This window comes from Pelodiscus sinensis, chromosome 10, assembly GCF_049634645.1.
Source record: "Pelodiscus sinensis isolate JC-2024 chromosome 10, ASM4963464v1, whole genome shotgun sequence".
NCBI classification, from domain to species: Eukaryota; Metazoa; Chordata; order Testudines; family Trionychidae; genus Pelodiscus; species Pelodiscus sinensis.
The window spans coordinates 22,665,505-22,685,658 of NC_134720.1; positions in this window are offsets into that span (position 1 = coordinate 22,665,505).

Below are 20,154 nucleotides of genomic sequence, written 5' to 3' on the forward strand. Positions count from 1 at the left end.
CCCAAATAATCACACCAGAGTGATGCTTAGAATTGTTACATGTTGAAAGAATATATAGATTTAAATACATTTCCTGGGCCATTTGGCTATCCAAACATCTAATGACATTGCATTAATAAATAATTGCTCATAGAAATACACAGGGTAGGTTTACATGCATTTTGTGTGTGTTTACACGCATTTCGTGTGTGTTGTATGTAGGTGAAGCCCCATGTTGGTCTCATAATATAGAAATAGAAGGTGGGTGATGTCATTGTTTATCAGACCATTTTCTGTTGGCAAGAGGCAAGTTTTAAAACTTACACAGAGCTCTTCTTTGGATCCAATAAAAGATATGACCTCACCCAACTTGTCACTATGTGTTTGCAGTTACTCTGAGGGTATGTCTACACTGCAAAGTTAATTCGAAATAACAGCTGTTATTTAGAAATTAACTTCAATAGTGTTTATATGTGCAAACCGCTATTTTGAATTTAATTTGAAATAGCGGAGCACTTAATTCAAATTTGGTAAACCTCATTCTATGAGGAGTAACGCCAAATTCGAAATAGCTAATTTGAAATAAGTGCTTTGTAGACACTTAATTCGAATTAGCTGGCCCCCAGCCCTTCCCAGTTTCCCCTGGTTGCCAGTCTGGGCCAAACCAGGAAAACTCCTCTCCTCTCCCCCAACCCCGGATTCCTTAAAGGGGTAGACTCTGGCCAATGGCACGTGCCACAGCCAGGCCTGCCAGCAGCCTCTGCCCCTGACCCAGTGGCCCCAGGATAGCCAGGCAGCCAGTGCCAGCCAGCCATCCCCCTGCCCAGTCTCCCAGCACCCAGGGGCCAGCCAGGGGCTGTAGATGGCGTGCGCCCACCTGGACTGGTGCGGAGATCATGGATCTCATAGAGGCAGTCCCCCAATGTCCATGATCTCTGCATCAGGAGGAGGAACATGACCCAGAAAGGCTGATGTTAACACACACACACACACACTCTCTTCTAACACCAAAAACAGGACTATGTAGCACTTTAAAGACTAACAAGATGGTTTATTAGGTGATGAGCTTTCGTGGGCCAGATTTGATTTGATCTGAGGAAGTGGGTTTGGCCCACAAAAGCTCATCACCTAATAAACCGTCTTGTTAGTCTTTAAAGTGCTACGTATTCCTATTTTTTGTTTCAGCTAGACCAGACTAACACGGCTACATTTCTATTACTTTTAACACCGGCATTGTTTGTTTTCCTGTGTAGAGCAGTGTTATGGAAATCTACAACAGAAATTAAGGTAAATTATTTCTAAGGTAAAGAACTGCAGGAAAACTTCAGAATCTGTTTAATAAAAAAGACTTTCTTGCAACACCAAAAATGCTAAGTGGAGAAAACCACCCTAAAGTATCAAATATGGTAAAAAAAAAATGAAGGAAATTTTAGGGCAAGTTCTAAGGAAATCACTGACACAACTGGTGTCCTGTACAGTGATGTCATTTAAATCAGTTTTGGCTCTGTGAACTGTTCTGTAGGTAAGCTGTAGATTTTATTTTTGAATGTAAACTAAGACCAATGTAAAATGAGGCACATCTGTTTTGGTACAGGTTGTTCCAGCTCCTTATGTAGAGTTACCAGATGGGTTTCAAAACAATACTGGACACACTTGATCTCAGAATGCGAGTGGGGGGGGGACAGGACGGGGGACACCAGCTGGGAGGGGAGTGGGGATGGCCAGGAGGAGGTTGGGGGGAATGGAGCTGCCTAGGGGAGAGTTGGGGGAGGAAGGGGGACCAGCTGGTGGGGAGCAGGGCTGGCCAGGAGAGGTCTGAACAGGGCATCAATGAGGGCTTGAGGAGCAGGGCTGGCCAGGGGAGATCAGGGGAAGGAACTGGCCGGTTGGAAGCAGGGTTGGCCAGGAGGGGGTTGGTTTCTAGGTATACGTCTGGCTCTTTCAATTTGCTTTTTTATTTTTATTTTTTTTATTTGCGGTTGTATTGAAGGACTTGGCTATAGATGATGGATCATATGGTGTGTTTATTGTCTTTTCTTTGTTGTAGGGAATAGAAGTGTGTATAGTAGATTTCTTGTCTGGTGGAACAAAAGTCTTGCAAGGTGTTAGTGTGGATGTTTGTCTTGAGATGAGACTCTCCAAGTTAGAAATGTCATTCTTGATGTTTTTCTGTTTCTTATATAAAATACTTATCAGGTGGTTCCTTAATTTCTTGGATACCGCTCTCTACAGAAAACCCACTGACTCATACAGTTACCTACATGCCTCCAGCTCCTATCCAGAACACACCATACGATCCATCATCTATAGCCAAGCTATAGATACAACCACATCTGCTCTAATCCCACTGACAGAGACCAGAAACTTCAGGATCTCTACCAAGCATTTATAAACCTCAAGTACCCACCCGGAGAAATAAAAAAGCAAATTGAAAGAGCCAGACGAATACCTAGAAACCATCAACTTCAAGATAGACCCAAGAAAACCAACAATAGAACACCACTTGTCATCACCTACAGCCCCCAACTTAAACCTGTCCAACACATTATCAATAAACTATAGCCTATACTGGAACAGGATACTAAACTCCAAGAGTCTCTGGGAGACAGACCCATAGTCTCCTATAGACAACCACCTAACCTCAAGATGATTCTTACCAACAACCACAGGACATACCACACTAATACCAACCCTGGTACCTTCCCTTGCAACAAACCCCGTTGCCAGCTTTGTCCACATATTCACTCTGCTGATACCATTATTGGACCTAACCAAGTGAGTTATAACATCAAGAACACATATTCCTGCGCATCCAGAAATATAATTTATGCTATCATGAGCTGAAAGTGTCCATCTGCTATGTACATTGGACAAACGTCTCAGACACTTCGCCAAAGCATCAATGTCCACAAAACAGATATTAGACAGGATCACAAAGAAAAAACAGTTTCTTGCCATTTCAACCAGAAAGGACATTGTCTCAACAACTTGATTACCTGCATCCTGCTTCAAAGACCTTTTAAGACTATACTTGAAAGAGAATCCTCTGAACTGCCATTCATGCTTAAATTCGGCACTTTACACCGAGGCGTAAACAAAGACATCAATTAACTTACCCATTACCAAGATAGCTTCCCCAATTATCACCTCTAATATCATTAGCTCACAGCCATGTACCTTTCCTTCCTCCCCCCCATCCTCCTTCTGTTCTGAAATTTGATTTGTCCTTTTCATATGTGTTCATTTTTGTAATTGTATTCTTTGGTATATATGGTTGTGACAATTTTCTTCCACTATTTGATCTGAGGAAGTGGGTCTGGCCCAAGAAAGCTCATCACCTAATAAACCATTTTGTTAGTCTTTAAAGTGCTACATAGTCGGCTGTGTCTAGATTGCATCCCTTTTCTGTAAAAGGGATGCAAATTAAACACATCTCAATTACAAATGAAGCGGAGATTTAAATCCCCCCCCGCTTCATTTGCATAAAAATGGCTGCCGCTTTTTTCCGGCTCGGAGCTTTGCTGTAAAAAAGCGCCAGTCTAGATGCAGATCTTTCGGAAAATAAAGCCTTTTCCGAAAGATCCCTTATTCCTCTTAAAATAAGGAATAAGGGATCTTTAGGAAAAGGCTTTATTTTCCGAAAGATCTGCGTCTAGACTGGCGCTTTTTTTCCGGCAAAACTCTGAGCCGGAAAAAAGTGGAAGCCATTTTTATGCAAATGAAGCGGGGGGGGGGGGGATTTAAATCTCTGCTTCATTTGCAATTGCGATGTGTCTAATTTGTATCCCTTTTACGGAAAAGGGATGCAGTCTAGACACAGCCATCCTGTTTTTTGTTTCAGCTACACCAGACTAACAGGCTACATTTCTATCACAAGTCTTAAGAAGTGAGGGGAAAGATAACAGTCAGAACATAGCCAGCAAATATATTGGTCTATAAGCCCTCATCTACACTAGGACCTTATTCTGAAATATCTTCCCTCCCGTGTTCGCATTTATAAGTGGTGCATCCACACTACCAAGCCTGTTATCTTGAAATAACGGACCTCAGAATTCGAACTCTGTACTCCTGCTTTTCATGAGGAATAATGTTAATTCTGAAATAGTAATTTCAAAATAACGTTAGTGTGGATGCTCCAGTGTCAATAATTCGAACTTATTGACCGCCAGGAGGCCTCCTGCAGCTCCCCAGTGTGCTTCCTGGGGCTCTAAGTCCGAAGTAGCGCGTTCACATTAATTTCATAGTCTTTTGTCAACTGACTAACTTAAAAAACCCCAGAGCCCCCAAATGTCAAATATTTTAGTCCTCTTTTCTAGATTTATATATCAACAAATCAAAATTTAAAATCTGAAACTGAAAATGTATTTTCAGCACAAAGTTGCACACTATGTTTTAATCTTATTTGTCAAATAAGAATTTATAGTAACAAGTATCTTCAGATTCCTGTTGCCTACAATAATCTTGCAACTTTCAGTTTTTGCTTTATCTAAACAATTTTGTGATTAAAGCTCGTTGCTATTGCTGCAATATAAATGATAGCTAGTATCTTATACTGTTTCTTAAAGCCATTTACTTGCTGAATATTTATAGGAGTTCTGGGCATTTTTTAAAATCAATTCCCTCTGGCTTGTAGTGAAAAATTGGCTAAAACTGGCAAGAATTTACAAAATGGGGGCTTGCAAACATATGGTGTAACTGGGAAACTAAAACTTAACATCTAATTTTGCTTTCAATACTAGATTGCTGCTGGTAAATGGTACTTTAAATCCAGAATGCCAAACTGATTATTCATCAGGTTATTGCCCTGTCCTTGTTTTAGTTAGAAATAACATTAAATTTTTTAAAAGAAATTAAATAGTCCATCACTTTGGACAATGTTAATGGATTGCCCCTGTTGTTAAGTCAAATCAAAACAGTTTACATAGCCGTCCTGAAATGGCAATGTGGTGTTAATAAATTACTATGACTGAGGAAATGAAAGTCTGTTAGCATGAATGTTTTCAAATAATTTCTACTTATTAATTTGTTGATCATGCAGCTATTCCTGCATCTGAGGAGCCTGCATTTGACAAATGGATGAAGTCGAAACCTCTGCCCTTTTGTGAGGCAACTAAGTATTGCTATTGAACTCAAATATGAGATATTGGTACCTTATTTTTTTTCTGTGTGTAGGTATTGATACCCCCCCCCCCCACTCTCTCTCTTAGCCATTGCTATGTGATGCTGTCATTAGCATTAGCAGAAAGCAGCTCAAACAAGGTACTTAAATAGAATAAGAAAAACATAATTATCTTAAAGCTGCTGTTTCCCTCTCTGTCTCTGTCTCTGTCTCTGTCTCTGTCTCTGTCTCTCTGCTTCCCTTTCATTTGGGAGCCCAGAAATTCCCTAGTCCCCCTCTTGGCTCACTTTCTGCTGTAGATTTTAAGAAAGCATGCATTCCCCTTCATGCATTTTCGGTACTAAGAAAGCATCAGCAAATAAAAATGTCAAGCATTGATGGTCCTTCCCACCCCTGCTGTTCTCTGGAGCTATTATTAAATACCATTTACTCATACAAACCCAAGCTGATACTGGTCAGCTGCATTCTCTGCCACCTGTCCCACTGCCAAATGTCAGAGCACTGACCCTTCCTATCTGTTCTAAGTTGTTGATCAAGCCATATAACTCTTGAAGTGAAAAAGATATTAACATTTTTTTGCATTTTAACCATGTAGATTCTGTGCAAGAGAATATTGGGTTTTTGTTCCCTGGGCTTTTCTCATGAAATTCCAGATAAAATCATGTTCAGGGAGCTAAAGTACTGTGTTGTCTTGTGGCCAGATTTGGCATGTAGATAGAGTATAACTTTTATTTTCTCAATTTTTCATAATTATTGTTTGTGGAAAAAGGTAGCCAAAGGATTTCATCCTCCTTTTGTGGTGAATAGGAAACTGCAAGGTACATTCCTCTTTCCCCAGCAATGAAGGAATTAGTTTGTATTTAAATACAGTGTTTATCTTCCTACACACTTCATTGTTTATACTATTAACGTCAGAAACACAGTGAGTAGAGCCGCCTTCTGATATTTTATGTTGTTGCTAGGTTTAGCCAATTTCTTGTTCAACTCAGATTTCTTTTCTAGTATCTGTCATTCATTAGCCACTTTTGCAAAGAACAAGGACACATTCACAGTGGGAGATTCCTATAAAGAATTATTCTGCCCTTTCTGGACAGTACACATGTTTCTAAGCAACCAATGGTTGAGGGGAAAAGTCTCTGAAGCTATTAGATGTTGTACATTAATACTGCCTTCTTGCTATTGAAAATGAAGGCTTATTTATGTTCCCACTTTGTCACCCTAATATAGATGCAGGGCACGTTTACACTAGAAAATTAGGTATGTGCAACTACATCACACAGGGATGTGAAAAATCTATGCCTGTGAGCAATGCAGCCAAAAGACCTAAACTCCACTGGACACAGCTCTAGGTTGATGGCAGAATTCACCCGCCCAAGGAAGTGGAGTACCAACACCAATGGGAGAAGCCTTCCCATCTGTATAGGTAGCATCTTCACTGAAACATTCCAACAGTGCTGTTTATTGTATAGTATTAACTGGAATGCTTTACAAATAATATACAGCATTTTGTAATGGATTAAATATGCATGCTTTTGTTTTAGTTACTATTTCATATACATACCTTATCCACTAATTATTTTATTAGAGATGCAGCAATTTCTTTAAATTTGCTATAGCAAAAATAAACCAATAGCATATAGATACATGATACAAATCACTGAAATAAACTGAGCTACAGGACTCTCTTACTGATATGATAAACTGCCATTTAAGTGTGCATCTCCTGAGCATTCCTGGGAGAATAGATTCTATGATGATTCCACTTTAAACAAGTCAGGTTGGATTTTCAGAAGAGCACTTTAAGTGCTAAGTTTTCATGAAAGCTTGGCGCCCTACATACCAAATTCTATTCTTTTTTAAAGGTATCACTTGTTCAAGTGCCTAAATGGGAAGCAAGCTCTTGAGTTCTTAACAATTTTCTATGGTTCCTACCTTCTGATTTATATTAATTACTATCAACTTCCCCTTTCTTCCATTTTTGTGTGAAATGTAATAGAATTTTGCCTCGGCCTTCTCTTGCCCTTTGAAAATCAGCACAGCCTTCTTCCTCTGTTTGGGTTTATGACTTTTGGTTTATCTGGTAGGGTGGTGTTAAAATATTCCCAATTATTCACATTTTTTTAAATACATTTTTCATCTCAGATAATCTGACTCTTAATTGTTTTCAGCTTTGTGCATTTGGCCCCATTAAAGATCTAAGTGTATATATTGCTCGTTTGGACTTATTCCACTTGCACATTATAAATTTGATCAAGTCCTGATTGCTTGTACCTAAGATACGATGGGTTCATATTTTTGTGATCAATTCCTCATTATCAGTTAGGAAAAGTTCTAACACAGAATTGCCCTGTGTTTTTAAGTTAGGAAATTGTTACCTATAATTTTTAGAAATTCCAGGGATGTTTTTGGCTGTATGAGATCTCTAACATATGTTACTCAAATTTGAAATCAATCATGATTACACAGGTTTTGTTTCTGAGTATAATGAAGCAGAGGGCAAAAGATTAATCTCATCTTAACTCCTTTAAAAATGGAAATATTTGCACAGATTGAAAGGACTTGAGCAATGTGATATAGAATGAAAGATGTAATGTTACTATGCAGATAAGCTAAACTGGTGCATTCATATGGCCTTCCTACCCTGGTAAATAATACTTTCCTTACCCCCAAGTTTTCATATCCAATAGCTGAATGGTTCTTATTTTAATATATTAAAACTTTGTTGTTGGGGTGCTGTCATTTCTCTCGTTGTTGTCTTTTCTCTCCAACTTTGCAGCAATTCAGTGGTATTACAATTTTTTAATATGTCTCTTGCAACTTGTGACAGAGTTCTGAAATAATTTGTACAAAATAAAAACAGTTTTCTTTCAGCTACAAAGTAATAACAGGCCATAGAATTTAAATGAGGAAAAAATTCTCTGTTTCTATTTGGTTTTAAAACAACTAGAAAATAAAGGAAAAATATGTTTTCTGTTTATCCAATGTCAAGTGGTATAAAGTGACTCTGATTTTTTGTTTCATTTGTTAAGGTTGGTAGTAGGGGAGAGGGCACAAAATCCCAGTGGTGCATAATACTTCAGATGATAGAGGGCTAGGGAGGGGGCAGAGATCCTTTTCTGAGTGCCCTCCCTCAGGGATCTAGTCATATGAAGTTGTATCGCATAAAGTGATGTTCAGTGTCTATGATTCTATGCATAAAATCCAGTTCCCATTGATGCCAATGGGATTTTTGCCACCTAATTCAATAGAGCCTTAATTTCACCCTATGAGTCAGTGCCTCTAAATGCTTCTCCTGAGACAGTACCTACAAGATGCAATCAGGTTCTAAACATTCAAAATTGTCGGGCCTAATTCATCTCTGTTATGTCCGTGCAGTTGCAATGACATCAAAGGAGTTGCATGGTTGTAATAAAGCTGAGTAAATTAGATCTAAAAATGGCCACAACAAAATGAGTGAAATGACAAATTGTGTTTGCTTTCCCTGAATTCCCTAGTGAATGAGTTCATTGGTGAGACTATTCATGGATCCAGTGTGCTTTAAGCAAATATTGGAAAATAATGGGAAAAACAAATTTTGACCTAATTTTGAACATTATGGACATGTTTCTTTCTCCTGATATCTGATTTATCTGTTCAAACTGAGTTAATATAGCATTTGTTTTGGGTACTGATTACTGCTTGTGAGCAATCTACAGACAAGGAAGTACTTGAAGAACGTATTTTGTAAATAGTTTCTAATAACAAATTTAAGCAAATAATAAACTTTCCATAAGTAGATAAGATACTGGATTTGTTGACTAAATGATTTGTTATGAATTCTTTCAGCCTCAGCTGCAACAGAGAAAAGAATTTGGCCATGCTGCCTTTTTGCCATTTTATGCCCACTCTCTTTACATCTTCTGCACTCAGGGCTGGCTCATTCCTTCAAGCTGTTGAGAACTCTAGCCTAATCTAGTAAAGAATTTGAATACATGCTTAACTTTCAACATGTGAGCAGATCTGTTGAAGTCAGTGCCATTTAGTCATATGTTCAAATGGAAAGCCTAAAACTTTGCTGGATCAGGGCTGAAGTGTGCTCAGTACCTGGCAGGATTGAGCATTTGAAGTTTTATCTCTCCACAGGACACTTCACGAACAATTAATGCCTACGTCCATTTTTTGACACTAACACAGGGGGTGGACAAATATTGGCCCATGGGCTGGATCCGGTCTGCCAGGATTACATTTACCTGTACCTTTGTAGGTACAGGGGATCACAGCTCCCATTGGCCACAGATGGCCGGCCACAGATTGCCATTCCCAGTCAATGGGAGTTGCCATCTTCCGTACCTGCAGAGGTGCAGGTAAATATAGCAGCGGCAGACCACCAGAGGCTAACTGTGATGAACTGCTGTAATTTTATTACTCACCCCTGCTCTAAAATATGATTTAGTATGTAGCCCACCATGCCACTTCCTTCAGTATTTACGGTGACTTGTTATACATTTAATGGAACATGAGATAAGTCTATAAGCAGAAAAAATTGGTTGCCTAGTAGCATTGCCTCTCCTTGTTACAGGTTGAACAAACCTTTAGTAGAAGTGACTACAAAAGAGAGGTTGCCTTTTGGAGGTGATTGGTGATGCAGATTGCTTTGTGAGAATCTGTACAGAATGATTTGGCTCTAATTTTTTTTTAAATGGTACATTTTGTCCAGCCTAATTTTGTCAGTTAGTATTTTATCTCTGAGGAAACTGTAAACCTTTTAAGATTTGATGCATAATTTAACAATAAAAATCTCCTGATCTCAAATATTTACCGATGTGCTTAAATTAATTGGCCAAGCCCGTGTTTTTAAAGAGAAAATTATTCAAAGATCTCTGAAACATATTTCCCAGTCCAGGGCTGAAATTTACCTTACTCATGGTAGTTCCATTTGTGCATTGTACCCGCATAGATAACTCACATCAGTGACTAGATAGATAAATTACTGTTTTGTGTTTTCACATATTGGAATAAAAGCACAATATTTCATAAACCTGTCAATGCCGATTTGTTTTCCCCAGAAGTTCTAAAATATGGTTCAGGTTGTTGCTTCATGACTCAGCCTGTATTGTCAGCACACGAAAGTGCAAGGGGCTTATACTCTGAATAGTCCCATCTGATCATGTTTTTTACTAAATTTGGAGGGAAGGGAAGGAGAGAAGGGGGAACAGAAGGCAGGAAGGAAAATAAATTAAATGTATGACTTATTTTATATGTAGCACCCAATGTTGTTTATGTGGCTTGCAAAAAGAATAATACAGGTACCCACAGTGACTGAATAGGTTGCACTCCAGATTTTAAATGAATAAATATGGGGGAAGGGAGAAACCATTATGGTCTCCTTTTTCCCTGAAGAGAGCAGCTTGCCAGTATCAATTTTTCAGGCCATATACCTTATCACTTCCTTCCCTTCTTTCTTCCATCTCATGTCAAATTCTTCAGAAGAACGGCCATACTGGGTCAGACCAAAGGTCCATCTGGCCCAGGATCTTGTCTTCTGAGAGTGCCCAATGCCAGATGCTCAAGAGAAAGTGAACAGAACAGGGAATCTTCAAGCAATACGTCTCCCAACCTCTGACAGAGGCTAGGGACATCATTCCTACCCATCCTGGCTAATAGCCATTGATGGACTTAACCTCCATGAATTTATCTAGTTCTTTTTTGAACACTGATAAAGCCCTGATCTTCACAACCTCATCTGGCAAGGAGACCAACTATATGCTGTGTGAAGAAAAGCTTTCTTTTGTTTGTTTGAAACCTGCTACCTAATAATTTCATTTGGTGGCCTCTAGTTCATATGTTATAGGAACAAGTAAATAACTTTTCGTTATTCACTTTTTCCACACCAGTCATGATCTTATAGACATCTATCCTATTCCCCCTTAGTGTCCTCTTTGGTAAACTGAAATGTCCCAGTCTTTTTAATTTCTCTTCATATGGGACCCATTCCAAACCCCTAATAATTTTTGTTGCCCTTTTCTGAACCTTTTCCAATGCCAATATATCTTTTTTGAGATGAGGTAACCATATCTGTACATAGTATTCAAGATGTGGGTGTACCATAGCTTTATATAGAGGCAATAACATGTTCTCTATATTATTCTCTATCCCTTTTTTAATTATTCCTAACTTTCTCTTTGCTTTTTTGACTGCCACTGTACACTGAGTGGATGTTTTCAGAGAACTATCCACAATGACTCCAAGATCTCTCTCTTGAGCAGCTATAGCTAAATTAGTCCCCATCATATTGCATGTACAGTTCAGATTATTTTTCCAATGTTCATTACTTTACATTTATCCACATTACATTTAATTTGCCATTTTGTTGCCCAATCACTTAGTTTTGTGAGATCTTTTTGAAAGTCTTCACAGTCTTCTTTGCTCTTAACTATCTTGAGTAGTTTAGTATCATCTGCAAATTTTGCCAACTCAGTGTTTACCCTTTTCTCCAGATCATTTATAAATAGGTTGAATAGGAGTGGTCCCAGTATGAACTCTTGGGAGACACCACTAGTTACCTCTCTCCATTCTAAAAACCTGCCATTTATTCCTACCCTTTGTTTCCTGTCTTTTAACCATTTATCAGTCCATGAGAGGACCTTCCCTCTTATCCCATGACAACTTACTATACTTGAGAGCCTTTGGTGAGGGACCTTGTCAAAGGCTTTCTGGAAATCTAAGTACACTATATCTATAAGATCCCCCTTGTCCATATGTTTGTTGAACCCCTCAAAGAACTCTAGTAGATTAGTAAGGCATGATTTCCCTTTACAGAAACCATGTTGGCTTCTTCCCAACAAATTATGTTCATCTATGTGTTATCTAATTTGCCCAGTAGTGCTATTAGACTTACTGGTCTTCAATTGCTAGGATCATCTTTAGTCATGAGGTACAGAAGCTGAATTAAAGGATACCTAAACACAGTTAATAGTTCTGCAATTTCACATTTGAGTTCTTTCAGAATTCTTTGGTGAATGCCATCTGGTCCCGGTTACTTGTTCCTGTTACGTTTATTAACTTATTCCAAAACCTCCTCCAATGACACCTCAATCTGGAACAATTCCTCATATTGGTCACCTAAAAAGAATGGCTCAGGTTTGCGAATCTCTCTAACATCCTCAGCCATGAAGAGTGAAGTAAAGAATTCATTTAGTCTCTCTACAGTGACCTTGTTGTCTTTAAGTGCTCCTTTTGGCATCTCAATCATCCTGGGGGTTCACTGGTTGTTTAGCAGGCTTCCTGCTTCGGGTGTACTTAAAAACCATTTTACTATTACTTTTTGATTTTTTGGCTAACTGTTTTTTAAACTCCTTTTTGGCTTTTCTTATTATACTAGCCAATTAGCCCGTCATAAGACGGGATTTTCAGGTCTTCTCTCCTGAGCTCTCTTGCTATATCTCTCTCTCTCTCTCTCTTCCTACTGCCTCCCACCCTCTCTCTCAGCTCTCTTCTGCCTCCTGCCTCTCTCTCCATCTCTTTCTTTCTCTGCTCCCCCTCCTGCCTCTCACTATCCCTTTCTCTTCTCCTCCTCCTCCTGCCTCTCTCTCCCCTCCATCTCTTCCCATCCTCCTTCCCCTTCCCCCCTGCTGTGGCGCTTGGCTGAGTGCTGCCTGCTCAGCCGGGCTGCCATGAGGGAGAGGGGTGGGGCGGTGATGTACACGGCTGGAGCTGGGGCTGGGGCTGTGTATATCATCACCCTCTCTTTCCCTCCCACCCCGGAGGAGCCCAAACAGCCCCTTGCGCTGCTGGCTCCCCTGGTGGCCGGCTGAGGGGTGCAGCACTCAGCTGAGTGCCACAGCGGGAGGGGAAGGGGGGCGGTGACGTACATGACCCTGCCCCTTGGCTGTGTACGTCACCACCCTGCCCCCTTCCCCTCCCTCTGTGGCAGCTCAGCTGAGTATTGTGTGCTCAGCCGGGCTGCCTCAGGGGAAGAGGGGCAGGGCAGTGACGTATACTCTCCTGCGGCAGCCCGGCCGAGGGGTGCCTCACTCAGTGCCATGGTGGAAGGAGGAAGGGGGGGCGGTGACGTACACAGCCCCGTCCCCTGGCCGTGTACATCACCGTCTCGCCCCCCCCTTCCTGTCCCACCGGGCCCACCTGAGCGGTGCTCAGCTGGGCCCCAGTGGGGGAGCAAGTGGCGGCAAGTGGCCCGTGGCTGCACCGCCCCCCTCACCAGGTCTGCTTCCTGCCCACCTCCTCCCGTCCAGCCCCACGGCCCCCAATCCCACCCCAGCTCTGCTTCCCACCCCCTCTTCCTGCTGGCCAGCCCCACGGCCCCCGGGCACCCCCAGAGTGGCGATCAGCTGGGCCCGGGGCAGAAAGCTGCTGTTTGGGGTCTGTGCTCCCCACAAATGGGGAGCACAGACCCTAAAGGGCCACTTGCCGCCACTTGCTCCCTCGCCGGGGCCCGGCAGGAGCACCTTTCAGCTGGGAGCAGCGCAGCATGCCAGGCAGGGAGGGGAAAGGAGCGGGGCTGGCTGGAAGGGGGGTGGAAAGCAGAGCTGGGGGAGATTGGGGGCTGTGGGGCTGGAGGGGAGCATGGGGGGGCCGGAGGAAGGTCTCCTTTGCATTCTCACAACCTATTGCCTAATATGTTCCAAGTCAGCAAACAGAACCAAAAATGCAAGTGCACGAGCATGAAAAATCTTTCAACATAACTGAACCAATGTCCTTCATATGTAACCATTTATTGTGATTCGCAAAACAAACCAGTTTAGTTCACAATCGATTTTGGCCATTTTTGAGTTACGGATTTGGAGAATTTCTGAATTCGGTTTAGAACAAATGCGTATTATTTTCCAGGTGCAAAAGTTTAAAGTTGGCTGAATAGATTTCTCTTTAGACTTTTTCAAATGCACTTCTGGACAAAATAATAAAAATTAAAAATTTCACTTTCAAATCTTTATTCTTTCTTGAGCATCATCACCACCACCAAAAATCCAGTTTCACTTTGAGCGCCCATTTTTTGGCGAGAGGAATGGCAATTGTAAACATCCATCTTTTCACTTACGAAGTAAGCACACTGGTCTGGAACTAACTAAAAACAACAAACATAGAGCTACTCAATGCCTTTCTTTCAAGTCACTTTTCAGGTAACTACATACTGTACTTGGTTGATTTTAGACAGAGCAATATAGAAAACTAAATAAATAATAGTATTTTTACCAAATAATTTTTTTTCAAATTTAAGTTCAAAGGCAAGTCCATCTTATCCTTGATTTCTTTTGATAACCTTTGAGTTGATATGTTCTATTGGGATACAAGTATCCATATCATTAATCAATTTTGACATTGAAGGTACAGATGCTGTTTGTCCATTATGCATGTTCTTATGTTCTTTCTACTAACAAGGTTATCCTAATATGTTTAATTTTAATTTTGTTTTTGTTTAACCATTACTGCAGCCTTGTGTCTCATCTAATTTGGTATGCTAGCTGCTTTTTTGCATTGCCTGCATTTGTATTAGCCTTTCCAAGGGAAATAATTTTTCTTATTTATTTTATACAGCCCTTTTAAAAGTCAATGGAATAGGACTGAAAATCTCATTATTAAAGTCCTGTTTCATAATATTAACCCAGAAGCTCTATATGAGTATATGAGACGTTACCATACACGATTCAATATATTCAGCTTTGATTTAAAATTTTCTAAATTATCTCTGTACTTGGAAAGTTATGTAACAGAGCTTAAAGCACAATGTGTCTGCCATGTACTGAAGACAATGCATTTTTCAATCCATGAAGTGAATACAATTTGCTTATAATAAACAGATCCTGGGCTTCTGTTGATTACAGATGGCACACAAATTAGGCGGGTGGTAAATAATGAATAGGACAGGTTGCTGATATAGAGCAATCTGGATTGCTGTGTAAGGTAGGTGCAAGCAAACAATTTACATTTTAATGTGGCTACATTTATATATCTAGGAACAAGGCAATACACACTCTGGGCTCCTTACTGGGAAGTGAAGATTCCTGAAAAGGATTGTGGGGGTATGGTGATGGATAATCAACCTGAAGTGAGCTCCTAGTGTACCACTGTAGCCAAAAGAGCTAATATGATCCTGGGATGCATACACAATGGAATCTTCCATAGGAATAAAGAGGTTATTTTATCTTTTGTATTTGGCATTGGTATGACTGTTCCTGGACTATTGTGTCTGGTTCTGGTGCCCGCAATTCGAGAAGGATGTTGATAAATTAGAGAGAATTCAGAGAAGAGCCATGAGAATGATTAAAAGATTGGAAATCCTGCCTTATAGTGATCGACTTAAGGAGCTCAATCTATTTAGCTGAAGAAAGAAAAGATTAAAAGATTAGTTGATTACAATCTAGAAGTACCTACATGGGGAGCAGCCTCTGCAGTTTATCAGGGAGAAGTATAACATAAACTGCCGGCTGGAAGCTGAAGCTAGACAAATTCAGAATAGAAGTCAGGCATAAACTTTTAACTTTGACAATTCACCTTTGGACCAATAAAGGTTTGTGGTAGATTTTCTATTAATGGAAATTTTAAAATCACGATTGGATGTGTTTCTAACAGATCTGCTCTAGGAATTAGTTTGGGGAAGCTCTATGACCTGTGTCATACAAGAGGTCAGACTAGATGTTCAGAATGGTCCCCTCTGGCCCTGAAATCTATGAACCCCACAGGAGGATTCTCTAATGGTGCAGAAATGCTCTTGTGATTTCTGGCCAGTCACTCTCTCAGCTGTCAGAGGAGTAAGCATGGCTGGGAGACAGGAAATGCCTATGAGGGCTGTCCTCTAGGATTTATGGGGCCCTATGCAGTGCTATTAAACTGGTGCTCCTACGCCCAATGACAACTGGGGAGAGTGTTATAGAGATGTGATTTTATAATCTTCAGCAACACATTAATGAAATATTTTTAAACTAAGTTTTAAAGTCCTGTAGACTAACACAGTAAATTCAAAATCTCCAGAGGGGTAGATGTGTTAGTCTAGTAAATGGAAAAACTTAAAAAGCAATGAATAGTCTAGTAGCACCTTAAAGACTAACAAAATGGTATCATGAGCATTTGTGGGCAAAACCCACTTCTTCAGATGACTGGAGTATTAACAATCCAGAAACTGACATCATGTACCTGGGGTTGACAAATGCCTGTTAAATGGTTTCATTGTCACTTGAATGGCTCTTTCACAGGTTTGATGTCCTGCTAATAGCTCTGGCAGGCCTTTTCACTTAACTAGTTAACTAGATCCTCTTTGGAAAAAAGAGCCACAAAACTGGAAGAGGAAGAGGCAGGTGGATGGACATTAAGATCCAGTGGTGTCTCAAATTTTTGAGTGCCCTATACAACTGCATATTCTGTGTATGGGTAAATACAGCTCTTATGCTTGCACCCTGACAATTCTATTCTTCTCCCCTGCTTTCCTTACTATGACTGAAGAGGTGTTAGGGGACAATCTTATCTTGAATTGTCCTTGTTATGTGTTTATGCTAAACAATCTGTTCCATGTTGTATTTAGCTGTGACATCTTGAAGAACAGTTCTGTATAGGCTTGAAAGCTTGCGTCTCACATCAACAGAAGCTGGTTCAATAAAAGATATACCCTCAGCTACCTTGTCTTTCTAATATCCTGGGCTCAAGACAACTACAATACTGCATGCCCCAGCAATTAATTCATTTTGAACCTGTTGGCAGCTGGTACAGTTTGTCCTGTACGTCCTTGCATGGGCTCAGGATAGGGGAAGTAGAAAAGTATCTCAAAGCCATCTTTGCATTCATCCTCCTGACCTGCAGTCTGTACTCCTCAATACTGTCAAGATCTAGAGTTGTATTGTTGTTTGTTTGGATCATATGTGGTATGCCACAACAGAAAATCCCTCCAGTGGTTATGCTAGCCCTGTTTTTCAACCTGTAAGCTTTCTCTTTGCTGAACTGCTGCTAATGTGTCCGTTTGCATCTTCTCATGGAATCTTGATGTTTAGTTCTGGTATTTGCGGATGGCAATGGCATATTCAGATTCACTCACAATACTGAATTGTTAATTTACGGTTATTTTATTTCTTTGCAAACATTCATCTTCTAATTTTTATTCTGATATTTCTTCACAGTTTCTAAATAATTCATATACAGAATATTATGTAAATATGATTGATTAGATGACACATTTCATAAAGATGCACACAGCTAAATGTCTAGTGTAGCATTTAACACAAACTTTCATACAATAAATATTGATTTTCTTATTCAACTGCATTGATATTGTCTGTACTTTCTTTGCTACAAAGAACTCATTCAGTATGTTTTAGGGACTTGTGTCAACCTGTGATTCCAGAGCTGCTATTCAGTTATGTGGGGTTTTGTCTGTACCTCTCAAATGTATGAAAAGAAACTTCTGAAACTGTCTGATATCAAACCTTGCAACAAAAAAAAGTGCCAATTAATGAAATGTTTCCCCATAGCTCTTGATACATGTAAGGCAGTGCAGGTGAATCACCTTTCTCCTTGGCTGGCTGCCAAGGAGAAAGGAGCTATTGTCAGGGCTCTGGGAGGCGAACCGCCAATGGGATCAGACTGGACTAGGAGGCAGAACCCAGAAACGAGAACCCAGAAATGAGTCTGGAGAAGAGTCGAAAGTAGCTCAGGGAGAGAGATTGGTCCCCAAGCAACTTTCTGTGTTTTGGAAGGATTTGCCACCACATTAGTGGTGGACCACAGCACTGCTGTTAGGGCCCTGGGCTGGGACCCAGTGGAGTAGGAGGGCCCAGGTCCTCCTACTTCCTCCTCAATCCCCAACCCATGAGGCCTGCACCCACTTCTACAGACTCCAGCTTCTAGGCTGCACTGCCACCACAAGAGTGGTGTTTGTTATTCACTCTGGCTGCTAGGCCACACTGCCCTGCACGAAAAGGGCATTTGCTATTGACACCAGTTGCTAGGCCGCACTGCCCCAGAGAGAGGGGTATTTGTTACTGACTTCCGGCCACTCGGCTACCTGGTCCTAGTGAGAGCCCTTGTGTTTAGACTGTAATTGCTCCATCCGGGGGTTGGAGCGTGATTTCAAGAGCCAAAGGGACTCACCAGCTCCCCCTAGGAGGTCAGGCACCCTACCCCACGATAGGGTAGTACAGGAAAATATATTTTCCCCTGAATTACATAGCTCATGGTATCTAATTATATTGTGGGTTTGGAGCAGTTGTGTGGCTTTTTCTTTTCCTATGTTATTTTCATAGAATCAGAATTAGAAGGAACCTCAAGAAGTCATCCAGTCCAGTCTCCTGTTCTGATGGCAGGACCATGTGCCATGAGGGGTCGTGATTAAGCAAACCGCCCCCTTCCCTTGGGTTGGACTGTGCAGAACCCTAGTCTGCCCCCTTGCTTACCTGGGAATTCATCAATAAATTTAGACCAAATACCAATTTGCGTCTTAATCAATGAGCATAACTTTATTGATGTTGCCACTTAATGAATAACAAAGTTAAAAGATAACAGCTAAGAATTAAAAAGAAAATAAAGAAAAGCAAATTGTTTCTGCTAGCACGATTACAAGGATACTTAGTGATGTCAGCTAACTCATTATCTAGTTTTTTAATTTCTTCTAGATTAATTTTTAAAAGAACTGCAACTATGAGGATCCTTGATCTTATAGCTTATCAAGATTATTTTGTTTTTCTTGAATTTTTAGACTCTTTTGTTACATTTTTTGAAATCTTTTGTTAGAGTTTTTGACTCACCCGATCAGGTGTATCAGCATCTCTCTACTGGCCAGCTAGAGGACGATGAATGCTGCTACGATGGATGTCTCGGTATGGACCTCCTGCCTCTTGTCGTCAGAGAGCAGCACGTGAGTTCAGTTTCCAGCATAAGTTGTAGATGATGAGGTACCCACTGTCGTTACTGCAGGGTATTTATGGCCTGATCTCTCATTGTCTATTCAGTTCTGTGAAAATTTGACTTGCAAGTAGATGCAAAAAATGTTTTTCTCTTAGACCAGATTTTGACCCAATTTGGTGTGTTACTTAAGGGCTAGCGAATTAGCTGAGGATCTTACTCTTACAAATTTTACTCTTTATCCTAAATTATCAAATTTCATAATACATTTCCTCTTAACAGCAAAAAAGGCAATCCATGTAGTCTGCGGTTAGGCTACTTTCTCTTAAACATAGTGTCTATGCTTTTGCTATGGCTTAATTTTAAAGAGCTGCTAAGTATACATGACACCATGCACCATCTAGACCAGAAGTGGGCAATAAAATGGTGGTAGTTCACCAGGGTTAACACCTGGTGGGTCGCTGCCACTATATTTATCTGCACCTCCACAGGTGCGTGCCATCACAGTTCCCATTGGCCGGGAATGACAATCCATGGCCAATGGGAGCTGTGATTTCTCCATACCTGTGCCCTGGAGTCACAGGTAAATACAGCAGTGTGGGGGGCCCACTAGAGGCTAACCTGGCAAACTGGTATTTGCCCACCCCGATCTAGACCATCCCTAACAAGTGTTTCTCTAACCTGCTCTTCAAAATTTCCAATAACTGAGATTCCACAGCCTGTCTAGTCAATTTATTCCAGTGTGTAATCACCTTGACAGTTAAGTATTTCATCATGTCCAACCTAAACCTCTTTTGCTGCAATTTTAAACTCACTACTTTTTGTCCTATCCTCAGAGATTAAGGAGAATATTTTTTCTTCCTCCTCTTAGGTACTTGAAAACTGTTATCCTGTCCCCTCAGTCTTCTCTTTTCCAGTTTAACCAAACCCAGATCTTTCAATCTTCTCTCGTAGGCCATATTTTCTAGACTTTTATTCATTTTTGTTACTCTTCTCTGGACTTTTTTTCAAATTTTTCCACATCTTTCTTGAAATGTGGTGCTTCATACTGGACACAATACTCCAATTGAGGCCCAATCAGCACAGATTAGAACTGATTAATTTCTTCTTGTGTCTCGCTCATAACTCTTCTGTTAATGCATCTCAGAATGCTGTTTTCTTTTTTTTTTTACAATGATGTCACACTGTTGACTCATATTTTGCTTATAGACCATTATGACTCCCTAGATCCCTTT